This window comes from Stegodyphus dumicola, chromosome 5, assembly GCF_044657685.1.
Source record: "Stegodyphus dumicola isolate Sdum_Otavi_A_Nest chromosome 5, ASM4465768v1".
In the NCBI taxonomy this organism is placed as follows: Eukaryota; Metazoa; Arthropoda; class Arachnida; order Araneae; family Eresidae; genus Stegodyphus; species Stegodyphus dumicola.
Genome location: NC_140772.1, coordinates 5,888,260 through 5,907,821, shown reverse-complemented (window position 1 = coordinate 5,907,821; position 19,562 = coordinate 5,888,260). Strand labels below are relative to the sequence as shown.

At 34.6% G+C, this 19,562-nt stretch overlaps 1 long non-coding RNA gene across 1 annotated transcript in view; it reads right to left on the bottom strand.

Annotated features, from left to right (window-relative positions):
• Window positions 1-654: 654 nt before the first annotated feature.
• LOC146997024 (uncharacterized) overlaps window positions 655-19,562 on the bottom strand; it is a 53,510-nt gene continuing 34,602 nt past the window's right edge. Inside the window, exon 3 of the long non-coding RNA XR_015040984.1 lies at window positions 655-1,061. This is a non-coding gene — a long non-coding RNA (uncharacterized LOC146997024). The remainder of the gene's footprint in view (window positions 1,062-19,562) is intronic.

Below are 19,562 nucleotides of genomic sequence, written 5' to 3'. Positions count from 1 at the left end.
ATTCTGAATTTAGACGGCAAAGTCGTTCACTATAAACTTCTGAATGAATCGTTTGATTTGGTTCTAAGAGTTCAAAAAGTCCTGAACGAGGTTCATCACTAATGCTGCTTTTTCCAACTTTAAATTTTTTAAACCATTTCTGGACAGCCCTTACACTAATAGCATGTTCACCATGCACACTATTAATTTTTATCGCTGCAAACCTGGCAGATTCACCACACGAAAATAAAAAATGTAGCACGGCACGTTTGTACTGATTATCTATATTCATCAACTAGGGGTACTAAAATGCGTTGGATATTTACGAAAGTTGGTGATGAACTGAATAATATGTTAATGAAACGATGACAAGTTTCAAAAGGTTGAAAATTGTATTGTTTTAGTAAATGCGTCATAGTGAATTCCACGCACATTCTTAATGCGCACGACATTATGCATATGTGAAACAGAACTATGCAGGGTCAGAAGGCATCCGCTATTACAACCGCTGTTTGTTGTATTAGTTTTAACTTGTCTTCATTCATTTTGTATTCTATTAAAATAACTAGAAAGATTTCGAAAATATATTTTAATGCAATTACAAATTAACTGATAATACGCAAAAATCTATAGCTTTCTACATATATTTTTCTGTAAAGAAATAATGGATTCGAGTCAAGAAAAACCTTTTATTCACCACGTTCAATGTGACATTTCCTTCATCTTTGTGCATTCTGTCCATGACAAAGTGCGTACACACTTTTACCCGTCAGTTCGTCTGCTGTGTAATCCAACAGTTCTGACACTCTGGGAAGAAGTAATGGAAAATTAGAATAAAACTTTGGCAACAGTAATTACTGAAATTTATTTTCAAGTTCCGCTTTATCTGGGTCACAGCTTGCCACTCGAAATTCGAACGCGAGACGCGTCACGATTATATCGGTCCCCAATCTTACTTCGTTGATAGAAGGTAAAGGTGATGCAATGGTCATGGTCACCATTTCCGTCACATTTGCTGATCTCTGTTTCCTGCCGTTAGAGAAGCTGTACTAAGTCTTCAAATGAGACAGTATTAGTACAACCTACAAAAAATAAAAATTTGCTTCATAATATTTCATGTAAAAGAAAACTAAGCATTGATTAACCAAGATTCACACAATTTATATAATTTCAGTTTAAGCATGTCAGAATTTATTTGCTGGGTGTTTCTCTTACTTTGACTATACATTTAAAAAAAAAATTGTTTTTATCTCGTTTTCTATCCAAGTGGACAAAATATGATAAATAAGGTAAATTTAGCATTTAGGATTTTTTTGACAAATGGTTTTGAAGCCAAAGGCTGGGGACATGTATGTCCCAGCAAAAAACCCACAGGAAAAAAGCCCACAGGAAAAAAGCCCACAGGAAAAATGCTCACAGATATAAATGCTCCCAGGAAAAAAGCCCACACAGAAATATGGCCACGTAGAAAAAAGCTCACATGGAAAAATGCTCACTTAGAAATATGCTCACACGGATATATGCTCACATGGAAATAAGCCCACTGATAAATAAAATACGTAGAAATATCCTTACATTAATCAATCTCGAAAATCGTACATAAACTTGAATTGTTTAAAGAAAAATTATTTGATGATTTGAAAAAATTATTGGACAAATGCTCACATAAACCTTTTCAGAGGCGGTATATAAAAGAATGAAAACTATAGTAAACTTTTGCATGTATTATAATATTTTATACTACTGCCCCTGTACGACATTTTTATTCCTTTAACCGCCAACAATTAATTTTTGTTTTTTTTTTTTTACTCTATTTTTGCATAGTTTTGATATGTATCTATAGAAATTGGTGTTTGAATGTAGTTATTTAAGTTTGGAGCCCAAAAAGTTCTAGAAGACCACAGTTTTCAATCGAAGCGTGGATTCATTATGATGCAGCCTTCGGAAAATCTCCTAAAACCAAAAATTGTTACGAAAGCTTTCATAAGGTACTAAATTCATTATTTAATTGTATCCATCCCAGTATGTGGTTTTTATTTGACGGACTCATAAAAGATTTAGTCTTTTGATAGATTTTAGATTTTATTATTAGCTTTTGTGAATACACGGCGTAATGAAGTAAAAAAAAAAAAAAAAAAAAAAAAAAAGGGGGGGGGGGAATATGAAAATTTATATTTGCTAATCGCGAACCATGTAAAAAAATATGATGAAATCGATGATAAAATTAAATATTGACATATATTAGCTAATATTCAGCACGTTTATGTATTCATAACTTTTGAAATATATATTTGTGATTTATATATAATAAGGTACTTTCGTAATTTAAATAAAATAATTATTTATGTTTGCTTACTCTTCTAAATAAGACAAACATTGTCGAAACGAGTCTGTCGGTTGATACAGAATTCCTCCTAAAGAGCGAAATTGTGCAACTTCAGAACTTAACTACTATTTAACTTATTTAAACTTAATTACTACTTCACCTATGATTTTTCAAGTTACTTTTATCATTACTTTTCCTGTGGTTCAATGGCAAAGATTAATGTTAAGAAAAATATTCTTTTTTTTTTTTCCTTTTTACGCAATGTTTAGAACGCAGTGTTATCTTATTTTGATGATGTTTATGTTAGCAATGCTAATTTAATGTGTAACTTATATTTACTAATATTTTTTTAACAATTAAAATTGTAATAATTTTTCACTTATATTCTGTTTAATTTTTCTACTTTTCCTAATTCAAAACGGCCCATTTCTTAATCTTATATAGCAACTGATAATCTTATATAGCAACAGATAATCTTATATACACATAAGTTATACAGATTTTGATATATATATATATATATATATACCATAGATATTTTGGTAATTTAAATATTTTTTCTATGAGCAATTCCCGTAGATATTCAAATCGATTACTTATTGATTAATCTAACGATATTTCTACGTATTTTATTTATCAGTGGGCTTATTTCCGTGTAAGCATACATCTATGTAAGCTTTTTTTCCTTGTGAGCATATTTCTAAGTGAGCATTTTTCCCTGTGAGCTTTTTTTCTGTGTGAGCTTTTTTCCTGTGAGCATTTATACCTGTGAGAATGATTCTGTGAGCATTTTTCCGGTTACCGTCACAGCCGTAGTTAATGTCCCACACGTAGCGTTCAACTTACTGTAAGCACACCTATTATTCTGGAAAACATTATTATATGAACAGCTCATATTTGTTCTTTTCGCTAAGCTCATTTGTGCGGCGTCGTCTCGATTTTCCATCTATTGGAAGAGGATCCCCAACAGTGAGAAGATTCTAAGTACTTTTTATGTCAGCAGTCATTTTTAAACTTTCAGTGGGACATACATGTTCCGTTAGTTGTCAAAGGGTTAATATTAACTTGGTTGGAAATGGGCGTGCAAACAATTATTCCATACAAAAGTATGTGATAGATGGTATAAGAAAAATATTTTATTTCTAAAGAATCATATTTTATTTATTTCAAGAATGCAAATGTTTATGAATACTTTCACTCTGTTAATTACAAATCTCGAGAGATTCATGTAACTTCCATGTATTATAAATTACACAGTTACGGATATCACTAAAGATTAAATTAAAATTATTAATAAGTATACCACATTGCATTTAAATCAGCAAATTAGGTAAGTCGCACACACGCATTAAAGATCTTATAGGGCGTCGAATGGCAGGCCTTTCGAAAACTGGCAGTTTGCCAAGTTATGTCGATGACAAACATTGTCGAAACGAGTCTGTCGGTTGATACAGAATTCCTCTTAAAGTGCGAAATTGTGCAACTTCAGAACTTAACTACTATTTAACTTATTTAAACTTAACTACTACTTCATCTATGATTTTTCAACTTATACTTTTATTATTACTTTTCTTGTGGTTGAATGGCAACGATTATTATTATTGTTAAGAAAAATATTTTTTTTTTCTCCTTTTCACGCATTATTTAGAACGCAGTGTTGTTCTCAGCTTATTTTGATGATGTTTATGTTAGTAATGCTAATTTAAGGCTGCATTTTAACTTAATAAAATAGCTGTTATTCTTTAAAATTATCGTATTCGTTCATCTGGAGAACTTGTAGTTCATTTGAGTGATTTTAAAGGCGTCCGTAACTTTTCGTTTGCAGTTGTTTTTTACATCTGATAACAACAACAAAAGGCGATCAACTCTGCTGCAGCCCCAAAGCGGGATGATGAGATTCTTATTTATGTTTATGCTTGCATTTGTTTATTTATTTTTTTAATTTTTGGATAAATTAATGGAAAAATGCAATTATTGTTTTCCCACCAAATCTGAGACAGCATAGTAGGTATAGGTTAGTTTCACTTCCAGTCTACTTTGCTGCTTCATTTTCATTTGCAAGCTAGTTATATCTAATTCCGTTTAAAACGTCTGATCCGCAAAGATATATTAGCACAGATGGAAGCAGTGCACATACAACTAAACTTATTCTACGACTGTCATCATCTTGAAATGAAGAATAAGCCAAATGGCCTTCGTCTTTTGTACAACATTTTGATACCCATGACCATACCGCTCATCGTTCCTTGGTCTGTATTGTCTAATAATGAAACTGGTGCAAGTTTTATACCATTTCATTCCTCAATTCTTCGGCGCGTATTCGAAAGGTCCGTGGTTCGAGCCCCGGCCAGGGCACTGCTCATTTTTCATCTCTCCTACTTTCAAAAATTACCTATTGTCTCTACGTTGACGTCCAAACTAAAAAAGGTGGTGGATGAAGATTCTCCGCCACCAGGATCTGTCGATGGGGGTCCCTTAATCTCCAGTCGCCATTTAAAAGGGGGAAGTATATAGGTTACAGGTTACGGAGGGCACGGTCACTGTCCCTTTATCATAATGGTTAATCGGTATAAGCACCGTTCCCACCAATATCTAGAGCCGAAAGATGAGATCACACGGGCACCCTGCACCCGGAACCGAAGCCCAGAACCCGGACCATCCAGAAGGCAGTCCAACAGACCAAAAGCGCCCTCCAGACAAACTCAACCAAAGTCCGGGCATTTATTAAAGAAAAATAATACAAGGGCTTAAAATTGTACAGCAATAGCACAATGAATATGACTTGAGAATAAATACATGATTAAATATAAGCAAATAAAAGAAATTAAAAATAATAGAAGTAAAAAAAAATATAAAATCTAAACTTACAAAGAGAATACATTACATTTACAATATAATATTCAATACAATATATGATATTCAAACATGTCACAGTATTAAGTATCCAAGGTACAATATATAATAAAATGGCAAGATGAAGAAATTAAAATAAGTAATGCCTACATATTGAACGAACCGAGAGGACTTAAAAACATAAAATAGTAAAATGGCAACGTTGTAGCCATATAACAAAATTAGGTCTATCAGTAATAAAACAAGCATTGCTGGAGTGGATCAAAGGTGCAATAAGAAGAGAATGATACAAAACAATATAAGAACTCAAGATATACGTAATCAGCAACACCAACAATTAATAAATATGAAAGACAAAAATATAAAGTACATGGAACAAAAATATATTATATATATAGTGCAATTACAATAAATATACATCATATAGGGAAAAAAAAAAAAAAATTTAAAATGTTGTCCCAGTACTTATAATATTTCGTATGTTAAGTATAGTAAAAATTTATAGATATACCTAATCATCAAAGTTTAATGAATATATGAAAAATTAAAATCAGTACATGTAGCAAAAATATTTATAGTAGATTACAATACAAGGTGAAAAACCGAATACAAGAGTGAAAAACTAAATTATGAATCTCCAATACTATGAATAAATCCTAGTAAAAATACCTGTAAAGTCGGCTTCCCGCAATATATGGCAATATGCGGCAGAACAATTTTACAGTCAATTAAGAAGTTCCAAAAAGACAGATACCAGTAGTAGTAATGCATTAGAAAAGGAAAAGAGTTACGATACACGGGAAAAAAACAGAAAAACAATAAATTGAGAATTACAGACAAACAAAGAACTAAGAAAATTTAGTTATAATAATTTAATCTAAGAGTGCCAAGGAACAATTTTATATAGTTATTAAATTAGTCACTTATCGATAACAACATTTTCTAGGGGTCAAAATTAACATTAGCTCTATGGAGTTATGCAAAAAAGAACCAGGAAAAAATTAAAAGTATATAATAACAATAAAATACATCTTCCATGCACAATCGCATTTCTATGCCTTCGTGGCGTAATGGCCAGCGCACTCGGCGCGTATGAGAGGTCCGTGGTTCGAGTCCCGGCGAGGGCACTGCTCATTTTTCACTTCTTTCCTACTTCAAATTAACCTAGTGTCTCTACGTCTATTCGGCATATATAATCTTTCAGGTTATGCACCAGGAACTCCACCCCATCCTCAGTCTATCAATTTTCAGGTCGCACGGCTTGATTAAGTTTTCCTCAGTTTCTGTATGCCCCCCCCTGCTTTGCTATTTCGAGAGCTACGATTCAGGAAACTTCCATAGTTTCTGGTTCAGAAATCTGGTTCATGAAAATATGCGTCATCTCTTTTAAAAGAAATCACATAGCGATGTCTTTATATTCAGTGGGAACATTGCAAACATAAAACTGTTGGAAAAAATAAAAGCAATCGAGGGAAAACAGAGCCAGAACTTCGAAACACAGCATGCAAATGTGGTTTGTTAAATTAAGTAAATGATTAAACTTGCAGCACCATTCAGAATTGTGGAGCGATACAGTGCGCGTCTGAAGTTTACAGCTGGTAGAATGTTAAAGGGCAGGTGTGATGAGGGACGAGCATTTACAATCTCTGCTATTCTGACGGCTTGGATAGAGATTGTAATAAATTTGTAATGTGGCATTGCAATGAAAGATGCCTTTGAGACGCACTCGACGACGTTACAAACATTTGTCAGACTTTGAGAAGGGTCACATCATAGGGCTAAAAGATGCCGGTTGGCTGAATAAACGGATCTGAATATCGGTCAAAGTGATGTGGTCGTTGCTATGTTATGCTATCAGTGATTAAATGTCATTTGGAAACTCGCAGGGATTCTGGGATATCCAGGGATACAATTAGCAGGAGACTAGGACGCTGGGGTTAACACGTTGAGGTGCGACGCCGGTCCCTGGGGACTGGCAGTGAACTTTCCGCGTGGCCGGCGTCGGTCCCTGGGGACCGGAACTGGAATTTTCGTTTGACTGGCGTCGGCCCGCGGGACCGACAGTATTAAAGTTAAAAAATAAATATAGTTTTAATGAAATGTGATAAAATTTAGTTTTAATGAAATGTATTGAAACATTCTAAACAAAAATACGGCTTAGCTTGCTGCCGGCTGAACGGAAAGGACAACAAATTCGGCACGATCTTGTTAAATTGTTACGATCTTGACGTCTATAAAGATGCTTACCATTGACAGTCCACCATAAGCAGTATCGTCTTAAATAGTGCCGCTGTCGCTGAAGCTGGACAGTGTCCGATCGGAGAAAGTGATATTCAGTGATGAATCCCACTTTTTGTCAATGATTGATGACTGCTGTGTATGTGTCTGAAGACGGAGAGATGAGCGATCTGATGTACCATTTATAACCGAGCAGAACATAGGGTGTGATAGTTTGAGAAGCGATCAGATGAGACAGCCGTTCACCATTAGTCATGCTGCGAGGTATTCTGACTGCTCAAAGATATGTTGATTAAATTTTGCAGTCGATCGTACTGCCTGTGCTAGCTGATGGTCCAGGTTCTGTTTTTCGATAGGACAATGCTCGGCCACATACAGCATGACTTTCCAACAATGTCTTCAACATGTCCTTGACTGGCCTGACAGCTGCCACTTATCAAACATGTTGGCCAACTAAATTCAGCCATGTATAAATACGAAACACTGAATAAAATTATAGATTTGTATGAACTACAAACAAAAGGACATCCTTCTTTATATTATTACGTGTGCACCGATGATAGCTTGCTGAAGTTAATTTTTCCAAAAGCACTTTACAGTTCGGAAACTTCAGCTTTTTCTGCTCATTTAGAGGAATAAAATTTAAATAATAAAATAATATTACAAAAGTAAATCCATTATTATCATTAAGATTGCAAGCCACTTTTATGACCGCTAATATTACAAGCTCGCAGAGTGATCTGAGCTAAACTAACTGAAAAACTAATGCTTTCTCCAATTTTATATAGCTTTTCCCTGTCCGCCGAAAAATTTCCAGTACCTTCGATTTCTTGAAATTGCTGGAAGGTTTAGACAGTTAAGAGCTACACAGAGATCGAAACAGTTACAGTTACACAAGAATCAGACGAAAATGTCGCTAAGCTCGGCGACAAAACCCCAGCTTCGCGCTGTTTCGCCAGTTTAACAAGACATCCAAACGTTATAATGTTAACGTTATAATGTTAAATGGACTTAACCCTGTAGCCCTGTTCTCGTGGCAATGCTTCGCCCTCTGAGGCCTTTCACGTTACAATTTACAGGAGGTACTACAATTTACGCATAGGCTCATTAAAATTATTTACCATATGTACAAAATTCATAGCATTTTCCCTTCCCAAAGACTGGATACCCCGGGCAGTGAGACTCCCGGACAGGTAGCCATAATTACAACTAAGGAAAATCAATAACTGAACACCAACGCAATACTAAAATAATAATTTCAATAAATAACGTACAACAAATCAAACACCAAGTCAATAAATAAATGCACACATTTACAAATTCATATACCCGAAGGACCATGATCTATTTACATTATATACGCTATGGCCATAGTAAGGAACTAGCCTCTCGTAATGGACGATTTATACTTAGAATCTGATGACATATGGATCCGAACTACGTCGCCGTTCAGCTTGGTTCTTTCCAAACATCGGCACAGAAATTAGAAGCTCCAAGCCCTTCCTAACTTATTGCCTCACCGGTCATGTTCCATATCCAGATTATTTTCTGAAAAGGAATCTCTCCAATAGCGAAAATGGCGTGTGTGGAGTCAAAGGAGATGCAGACCATTATCTATGCCTCTGCCGTCTCACACATTCGGAAACCCACCAATCTAGATTCTAACTTTAAGGGGCTCATACACCTTAAACCCCTCATGATCTTGGAATATGTGATTGCTGCAAGAATTGGGATATTTGATTTATTTTAAAAACAATTATTTCCAACTTTTTACAGCTGACTACGTAATATAACTGCTTTGGGAGCTATAACCAGAAAGTTTGTGTTGCCACAAATATTTTTGTAATTTAATCCGCTTTGTGACAAAAGTTTTCGCCGTGTTTTCACCTCGCGCGCATAATATTTTAAAAATGGCTAATGGTACATACTTGAAATTGGATGGAATTCTATTTTCTAACGAAACCAAAAATCTGATGAATATTTTAATATTAAAAAATTTATGGACGAAAACATTACAATTTTTTTAATAAAATACATTTTATAAACTCAACTCCAAATAAAATAAAAATTTAACATGATATTCTTAGAATTTTTGGTTCATAGTAATTTCCAAATGTTATAAAAGCTATATATTAAATATGGAATTAAAACATGCAACAGAATGTTTTAAACTGTGCGCGCAAGGTGGAAACATGATGAAAAATTGTGTCACAAAGCGTATTAAATTATAAAAATATTTGTGGCAACACAAACTTTCTCATTACTATTTCAGAGAGCAGCTATATTATGTAGTCAGCTGTACAAAGTTGGAAGTAATTGCTTTTAAAATAAATAAGTTATCCCAATTCTTGCAACAGTTAGATAATCGAAGATCTTGTGGGTTTTAAGGTCCCCTTAAAAGACTGGAAATTTTCTCTTTTTACATCCCTATGGGACCAGGTACTGCGTTTGACGGTGAAATTTCTGCGATTCGCACAGCTCTGTACCAGCTACCATGCCACTTGGAAAAATTAACAAGAGTTGTTATACTCAGTGATTCCCGAGCTGCTCTGTTGGTTATCGTTTCAGATGAAAATCCTATATCACAGGATATATTGGATTGTCGACATTATCTACAAAACCTGCTTCGCTTGAGAAAATTATAGTCCTGCAGTGGGTTCCTACCCACTGTGGGATTCCAGGTAACAAGAAAGCCGACTTCTCGGCAAAAAAGGGTGCTTTAATCATGCAGAATATTTCTCGTCCTTTGCCTTTCCATGCTATTAGGGACCTTATTAAAAGATCTATCAAAGTACGTGCTCAGGAAGATCTCTATAATCGTGTTTCTCATAAGTCTTGGAAGAATATTATCCCGAATTTGTGTAATGGCCGAAGGCGTAGAGCCGTCGTTGAATTCCGCCTTGCCACCGGACATGACTGCGTATAATATCTTCACAGATTCAAAATTGTTCCCTCTCCGATATGCACTCTGTGCAACTTTGGAGAGATGATGGATGCCGCACACCTATCTCATTGTCCTACTCTGCGCAAGACTTTTTTCGCTGAGCGTTACTGGGAGGCAAGAGATATGTTAGAGTAATGGACTCTGTTACAGCTGTTTTTTTTCCATTGTGCTGCTGTATTGTACGTTCTTGTTTTTTTTTTTCCTGTTACTGTTCATAATCTGCCATTGGAAAAAAAATTTAGAAGACTGGTGTTAGCTCAACACAACCTATATCCAAAAATCATGAAGGTACGCAAAAAAGCTCGGTGCTTTAGGACTGGACCTATGGCGAGTCACAAGTTAAGTCCGAAAACGATAAAGCCGAAACGAAAGAGCAATGTCTAGGTCACACACGAATAATTGACTCCGCGATACATTAATAATTTCCATACTGCTCCAAAATACCTAACTTACTGCTGAGACCATGAGCTTTATTTATAAACTTCGAAAGATTTGAGCTCAGATCTAATTACCTGTAACAAATGTCACATAACAAGAATCAGACTCCCAATATATTAGCAAAATCAAATCGCGTATGTTTATATACTTCCATAAAAATGTAAAATTTCCAGTACAACGATCTTCAAAATATCAGCTCTACTATATTTACGTAATCGAATATTTTAATGAGTATTCTAAACAGTTTGTGTAACTTTGTATGTAATTTTATGTTATTATCTTCTGATGTTTAAATTAACAATTCCGATGTATAACTTCAGTATTACTTAGAAATAGCATATACTTAGTTCACGTATTTCATACTCTAGCTGGTTAGTGTATTGGGGCAATACGTGTTTGATTCGGTAGTGAAGTTGTTCGTGCTCCCATGCACTTTTACTTGTTTACCTGTTCAGGATTGTGTAAGGATCGTCCGAGGGTGACTGTAGTTTAGGAGAAACTTTTTTGCTTCGAATTGGATTCCATAACCATACTTTGTCATTTTTGTTAAATTGATGTCCTGTAGCTCTCGTGTTCGTGTCGAACTGGGCCTTCATCTTCTCCGTCACTTGCTGTCGAGCAAAATTGAGTGTAATTTGAAACCGTGTCTGGAGAATGGCACCTCAGGCGATCCGAAGGGCAATCAAACAATAAATCACAACGCTGACGAAGGTGACGACCGACGACCGAAGAGCGTCTGAGATCGGGATAGCACTATGGTGGGCCAGTATAAGCAGAGTTAACGTGTGGTCCCAGTACTGTTGATTTCTGGAAACAATTAGCGAGTGGTTACTAAAGGTACTTCGGTCAAACCTCTCTACCATGGCTGTGGGTGTAAAGGATTCGTTTGAGTTTTGTCTATGCCGAGTAAAGGTCTTTTATTACAGTTGAGATAAAATACCTTCCTTCAGAGTTCGTACATCAAGGACCAAAAATGAAATTCGTCGCTCGCTCCTTTGTAATCTGGATAATTCATTGGTTGGATAAGACTTGTTATGGTGGACGGCAGAAATGCAACACAGATGTTTTCCATGTTTCTTAGCCCATTCTTTTATATATTAGTAACCAGCTTATTTTCTTCTTATCCCATTTCATATATTTTTATCTCACAGGCCTAAATTTCGGATTTAAATTTAGATCTTCGAAAGTACCTTTATTTTGATATTGGCAGTTATGAGGGATTTTATAGTACTTGATTTAAATCACCAGTTTTGCCAATTGATCAATCTCAAAACATTAAATTTTTAGTCGTATTTATAGGAACCGACAGAGAAATCTTTATTTAATATGTGGTATGGTGACTTCGGACAGAATATGGGATCTTCAGACAGTTTAGTGAATTGCTTTGGAATTCCACGCCGGTCTTCAGAATGTGCACTATTTAGATCCTGACAGACATCGGGGTCGGTGCAGTTTTGTTATCCAATGCATGCTTAGTTGGACTGAAGTGTGTTGAATAGACTGTTCAGTCCACTGGAGAGATATCTTCCGTTTCCGAAAATTCTGAGAACAGCGTTATTAGTCATTACCAAAACTCTGAGCCAATAGCATCCCTAAAAAGCCTTACATATGATTCCAAGACGTCATTCATATATTTGATGTATGAAAGAAATATGTTTGATGATTCCACTGCAAACCATACAACGGCTTCCCTGGATTTGTATGAACAAGGTAAGGCAAGTTGAGTGTTTCTGGTTCTTTCCAGTTGCCTAGAGCTGCAATTCAGGTTTTTACTTGGAGTCGTTAATAAACAGTGCAAGATCCCATTCCTCTTGACTGTACTGAGTATGATGAGGGTACCATGTTAAAGGGGTAGTTATAGAAGATGGAGAGAGTGAGACGCAAACTATCGGTTTTTCAAGCACAACGTCAAACTTCATGCAGCGATAGAACAGTTGATTGGAATTTTCGGTGTCACCAAATCTTTTTCAATCACTTCGACAGTGAAAGCAAATGTTCTTCGGATTAAATTGTTAACACCGTACATCTTTGATGACGCTGTCTATTAATTGAATGATTGCGGTTTGAAGTTACTGAAATGTATATTGAGATCCTGCGCCACCTCTATGTGCGTACGAAGGAAGTGCGAGTTTTGTCTTTTATTTGACAGCTTAGGATAAATAATAACCCTCAAAATGTAAATTAAACATGATTATACGCGTTTAAAAATCAATTCATCAAGATATTTTTGTGGTGTTTAAAAATCAAGTCATCAGTTAAATTTATCGTCGTTTAAAAATTTTTAGACTTTTGCCTCTAACCTCTTCATTTTTGTAGAATATTTTAACTTGCTTTATTTATGAAAATAATTATAAATTAATTTTATGAACTCGAAATATTTAAATTCTTCCTATAATTCAATTCATTCTTCACAAAATCCAGCTCTTTTGTATATTGTTAACCTTCTGGCCTATAACGGCCTATCACGAGTCTGACTCGTGATAAAGAAGTTGTGCCATTAGCAAAAGCTACGAGTCTGACTCGCGGTGAGGAATTTGTGTATAAAATGCCAAGCAGAGCAAGCAGTTGGAGTTATTCTACATCGAATATTTTTCATTTGATTGGAACGTATTTCGCTTTTTTCAGTTGTTTCTGACGAAACTGGATGATCTGTTACTTCCTCGTATAGCTCCGTTACGTTCATATGTTTCAGGTATAATTTCGTATAAAGAATTAAACTCTTATACCCATCATGCCAAACTCTCATACCATCATGCAATTATTTTTCTCAACTGATCAATTGATTATGATTACACCCTAGACTTCTTAAAATGATTATTTGTACCTAAACATTGTTTGTTATTTCCCAATCCCTTTCGTTACACGAAAATATATATGTCATGAAAGGGTTAATCTTTGGATTATGGTAACTTAGAGATTTTTTGGCGAAACTTTGGCGACCAACCCTGCTACAGCAACCTGCTAGTTTTTGTTTGGACGCCATTTTGTTTTCACGAAGTAAAGGCAATTTTTTTTTTCCCCCCTACTCAACATTTTTTTCCAACAATCTGCTAGCCGAATTACGCTTATGCTAGAACTTTTATGGAACAAAAGTGCTTAATCATGACGAAGATTAGGTGCGAAATTGGGAGAAAGTGCAGAATCGCCCACTGCTTGCCGCGTTTTTAAGAATTGCACATACACGGTATCATCCATGTAGACGTCGACCTAGTTTCACTTAAAAAAATATCCCAGAATTGCACAAAAATGGCATTGCGCATACTCTTGACTTTATCCATGTACACTGCTGAAGTCCTAGCTAGTAACCTTTATCGCTTTACCAAAATGTCGCCAAACTACCTGTTACCATATTCCAAAGATTAGCCCATGAAAGTATACATTTTGCTCCAGTTCGGATATAGGGCTGAACAGTTGAAAGGCACGGTGCGGGACCGACTTTCTTGTTTACTATGGCTCGCGCAATTGGCAGATATCGTGTAGGCCAAGGGGTTAAGGAAATTTCATGATTAAAACAAATTACCTTTGTAAGCATATTGAGGTCTTCCATTTATTACGAAACATTTATTAAGAGCATCCGCTGTCTAATGTTATCTGATAATTACTGACGTTCGTGCAAATCATGATATTCAGAAATATATCTCCAATGAACTTTATCTTATCAGCTTTGTTTTTTATGAACGTTACGTTACCTCTATACCGAACTTCCATTGGATAAAAATAAGATTTAAAGAACTCTGCGGATTTCTATGAATGAAATTTTTTTATGAATTTTTTCAGAATTTCTACACCTTTTAACTAAAGTAAAGCATTCTTACTCTTTAAAAATCATCTAAATTTTGAATTTTAGGAGGCACATCTCCCCTCTCCCAAAATTAAATTACCGGATTATACATTCCAAACAAAAGCTAAACTGAGCAGATACAACATCTGCTTTCTGGAGAACCAAAATACACAGTAAACACAGTTTGCGACACCAAAGAACTTGAATGGGATCTCTCATTCCATTCAAGGTGCTTGTATAAGCTATTCACACAGATCTCTGTTCAAAACTGATGAAAGCTCAAATTGTGCCGGAGCCCACAGGAGGTCAGCTCCGGTACTTCTTAGTTTTGGGGATAAATTCTAATTTTAGCCGGAGTGTACCGCAGCCCTAAATAAGAAGGCTTCACTTCTTTTATATAACTGAACAACAATTTCAGTAGAAATGGGATCTCGAAAAAAATTTTTAGCAATAAAATTATATTAAAAATGGATCATTAAATTTTAATATACCTCTTTGCGTTTTATTTAATTACTTTAATCCTTAATTATTCAATTAATAAACAATATTAAATTAACTATGAATTCAATAATAATTATCAATTAAATAATTATTAATAAATATTCATTGTTAACATCCATTCTACAATTACATAATTATTAATTAACTATTCAGTTTTTAAATTTTTAATGATTTTAATAGTCATTTTCTTCCTTTATTTACATTTGGTTTCTCTTTCCTGCCGGTCTTCTATAGGGCTCTGGTACTTTTAGAAATTAAGCCCTGAATCTGATGTTATGACGCAAATTTTTGCTATTTAAGAAAAGAGGAGCTTGGGAAGAATAAAATTTTCTATATTCATAAAATACATAAGGCATTTCCAAGCAATAAAAATAAATAAATATATAAAATAAAAATACAACCATCAACCCAAATACATCCTTAATTCTAAATTAAGGATGAAATGCAACCTTATGTACATCTCTTCTTAGACCAGTAGGATTTCCTGAACCAGTTTCATGAAGAAATAGTAAATGTAAAACAACAAAAACAAAATTACAAACTGAAAAATTAAATGAAAAGCAAAAAAAAAAAAAAAAAAAAAAAAAAAATTCGAGTCAAAGTAGAATTCCCCATTGCAAATCCATGTCAATCTCGCTCTACTAATATTACTCCAACATAAGGCACAGCAGACGCAAGTTATTCATCTTTTAGGAAATGAACATTTTGTATCGTTATCAGTTTGTTTTAGTTCGGTATTTAAAATGCTTATTAAGTCCTTTCGTCCTTTCTTGTGAGTGGGGGGAAAGGGGAATTTGCATTCCTTAGGTCTTTCGCAGGATTTTCGAACGTTATTTAGAATTTAACAAATATTCTAGAAACAGCTAATCCACTGAATATATCTTTGCATGCCTAAATAATTTTTTTAATGCCAGGAGAAGTAGCAGTTAAAATTAAATACGAAATGACAAGCCTAATCTGGATATCAAGTACCAGTTCAGGCATCATATTTGAAAGCCCAACACAGCAAGCCCACACCAATTCCGTTTGTTCTCCAATAAAAGCACTGTACCTGCAATCAATGAAGTTCTACAGCAGATGAAAAAATAAAGTGCAGAATCAGGACTCGGCTTTGATGTGCCTACACATCCAAAAAACCTTCGATTCGTGCTGCTGGCCGGAGGTTCTAGGAACATTAAAAAATATAAACGGTCCAAAAAAAAACAATTATGAAAGTTTTCAAGATTACTTCACTAACAAACGCAGTGTAATTATAACTAACAACCACGACTGAATGTCGACAGTGTAATTATAACTAACAACCACGACGGTATGACTGAAAATGTCAGAGTCTGTCCACAGGCCTCATGCCTAAGTGCAGATTTTTAGAATCTGGAATTTGACAAAATCACTAAGCACAAATGGCCTTAACACTCTGAATGCATAGCTTTCATGGACGATGTGGCTTTTGTTATGAGTGATAGTTCGAGAGCCGAGTTACAAAGAAATGTAAGCAACACAGTAGAAAATTGCAATTCTCTACGAAAACAGTAAAAGTTAATAATTTCTGAAGACAAATCCCACGCCCTAATTATCCACAGACCCTCGTAAAACGTAGCAAGACTTCCACGATTCGAAATCGAAGGAGTCAGAATGAAAATAGTTAACTCCCTAAAATACTTAACCCTTTCTAGCACGCTACGTTTTAAAGTTGGAGTTTTGATTTAAAAAAAAAAGGTAGGCAGTCTAATTAGCCTTAGAGGAGTGAGTACACAAGTAAAATTTTGTGAAGATATCACTTATCGTTTAATTCTGTGGATGTGCCCAAACTGGGCACACTGATTGAATAGAGCTTCGAAAAGAGTGCTGAAACGAGCACTGTTGTCAATGAACTGACCGATGAGATGCGGAGAAACAAAGAATACAGACTCTTAGTTGTCCTACATGATCGGTGAGCCCGGTCTGGGCACACTTAGGGTTCGCCGTTTGATTTTAGACAAGATTTCAAGGTAAAAATTTAAAACTAATATAGAATAAGGAGATTAGCATACAGCCAAAAAACTAACATATAAATTTCTTTTCAAACAATTCCTTTTATACCCTAAAATAAATCTGGAAAATTTCTTTGAAAAATGAGGGTCTTAAAAAACTAAACATGGCTCAAATATATGGACTGGTTTGTGTTGAGCTGCCATTTACTTTAAATAAAGAAGGTTCAGAGTAACCTATAAATTCTTTTTCATTCATTCAATTTTTCTGTGCGTACAGAAGGAAATTTTTAGATGTGCCCAGACCGGACACACTGTGTGGCAAAGGGTTAAGCATCATCATGCATGAAAAGCTTCTGAAAAAAAGTTCCACTTATACTATTCCAAGCAGAATCAGTACAGCTTCTGGAAGAAATAAAATACAGGACAAACGGAGAAAATACTTCAAAAAAATATAAAATAATGTGTACCAGCACTTAACACTGCATCAGGTATTCTAAACACATGCTGCTTTTAAAATTATTGTAATTTTCCTCTTGAATTGCATATAGCATAAGTTCGGAAAAAAAGGAAACTTATAAGATAATTTCTCTCACCTTTCTGCATACCTTCGTGGTCTGACGGTTAGCATATTTCGCAAGTGCACATCTGTGTAGCCATCGAAGGAGTGGCTTCTAGGTTGGACCAATGGGCATTCAGTTATATTTCTGTCATATCAACATGACCTTTCACGTGCTTAAAGATTTAAGCAAGATGGTTGAAATATTTTGCCACGCAATTTTCTGTACAAAATAATTAAAGCATCTCCGATTTCTTCTGAAACTTTTCATTGCGTAATTAGATCAAATCTAAGCAATTGTGAGGATTTCACTACCCGATTGAAAGAATTTGAAATCAATACAAACACATGCTGGATACTCCTCAAAAATATCCATGTGATATTAGTCAATAAGTGGTAAATATGATGAAATATGTGAAGAAAGAAATTTGTGATAAACATTTGAGCCCAAATGCTATCTTTAGATAAAACTATGCATAAGAGAAAAATATTTACACCAATTATATACGTAAATAGAAGTCAGCACATTTTATTGCAGTCTGTATGAAAAAGATATTCTGTAATAATAGCTAATGCAGAATTTTATTCAAAGTGACCATTACTAATTTGCATTCGTATATATTTATTGTATTAAATTTCACATTTAATAATTGTTACTCTTAAATGCACTGCCTAAACAAGAAATACTCATCAAACAAAATGAATTTATCTTATTCACAACGAATATATTCAGTTTATTCACATATTACTTTTAGTGTTAATAATGGATATAATCAGATCATACACAATATGTATTCTGAATCTTACACTTTAAAATTCAAAAGAATGCAAACGCTGAAATAAAAAAAAAAAAAAAAAAACACTGTATTCATTGTAATACTTCCAGTCCTTCTCAGCTCAATAATAAATATATATATTTGAATTCTCTTAATCCACAGGTGTTAGTAAATCTGCGATACTCGAGACTAATCTCTGCTTGAGTCATTTTCTCGATGTAAAGAGCGATAATATGCCGTGAAATTCAATCCAAATATTAATGCGTGATAAAAATCGCGAAAGTGAAATGTCAGCGATTCATTAAACTCAGAAAATGAAAGCACTACGAGATTTTCTGCTATTACTCAATATATTTATAACTTCGAAATAAATGCAAATTAAAATATAAGCAACATCTACGCTCACATGCACGAATATTTAGTGTCACAAATTAGCTCAATAGAATCTCATTGGTCCATTTTCGAAACCCCTCCTTCAGTGGCTACGCTGATGTGCACTTATGAAATATGCTAACGGTTATCACACGGCGCTTATTCGAGAGGTCCAGGTGCAAACGCCGGCGAAAGCATTTCTCATCGTTCATGTACATCGTTCATTGCAAAATATTTCATGTACGTACTCTTGCTTCAAAAACACCTGATGTCCCTACAAGCTTAATAATAAAGCTAAAAGTACAAAAATAAATGGATTAGCAGGAGTGAGTAGGACACAGACTGGAAGACTGCAAGCTCAAAGATAGCGTAGAAAAACCTTAACAAACCCTTTGGGCAAGATTTTTTCTGCCTTTCTTTCATGTTAAGAAAGAAGAAATTCTATTTATTAAGGAGTGAATGAAACAGTTAAAAAGGTGAGAAATATGTGTTGATTTGAGTAGTTCTGCTGCCTGCGGCATAGCCGAAATTCCTCCTATTTGAGATATCAAAACATCCATATCTCAACTAGATCAGGTAAGACTAAAACACTATGACCATCCCCAAACAATATTGTCAAATTTTAAATTTAAAATTACAGATCAGAATTGCACGTTCTTTAAATAATTTAACGTTAATTACGAAATTTTTTAAAAATATTTTATATAAAGTACTTACGAAAGGTATTCTTGAAGTTAGTTAGGAATCATTTAATGTGGAAATTTCCAAGTACCGCGTAATTATAGCTCTGGAGGATTTTTGAATACCTCGTAAATTATAAGTCGCTTT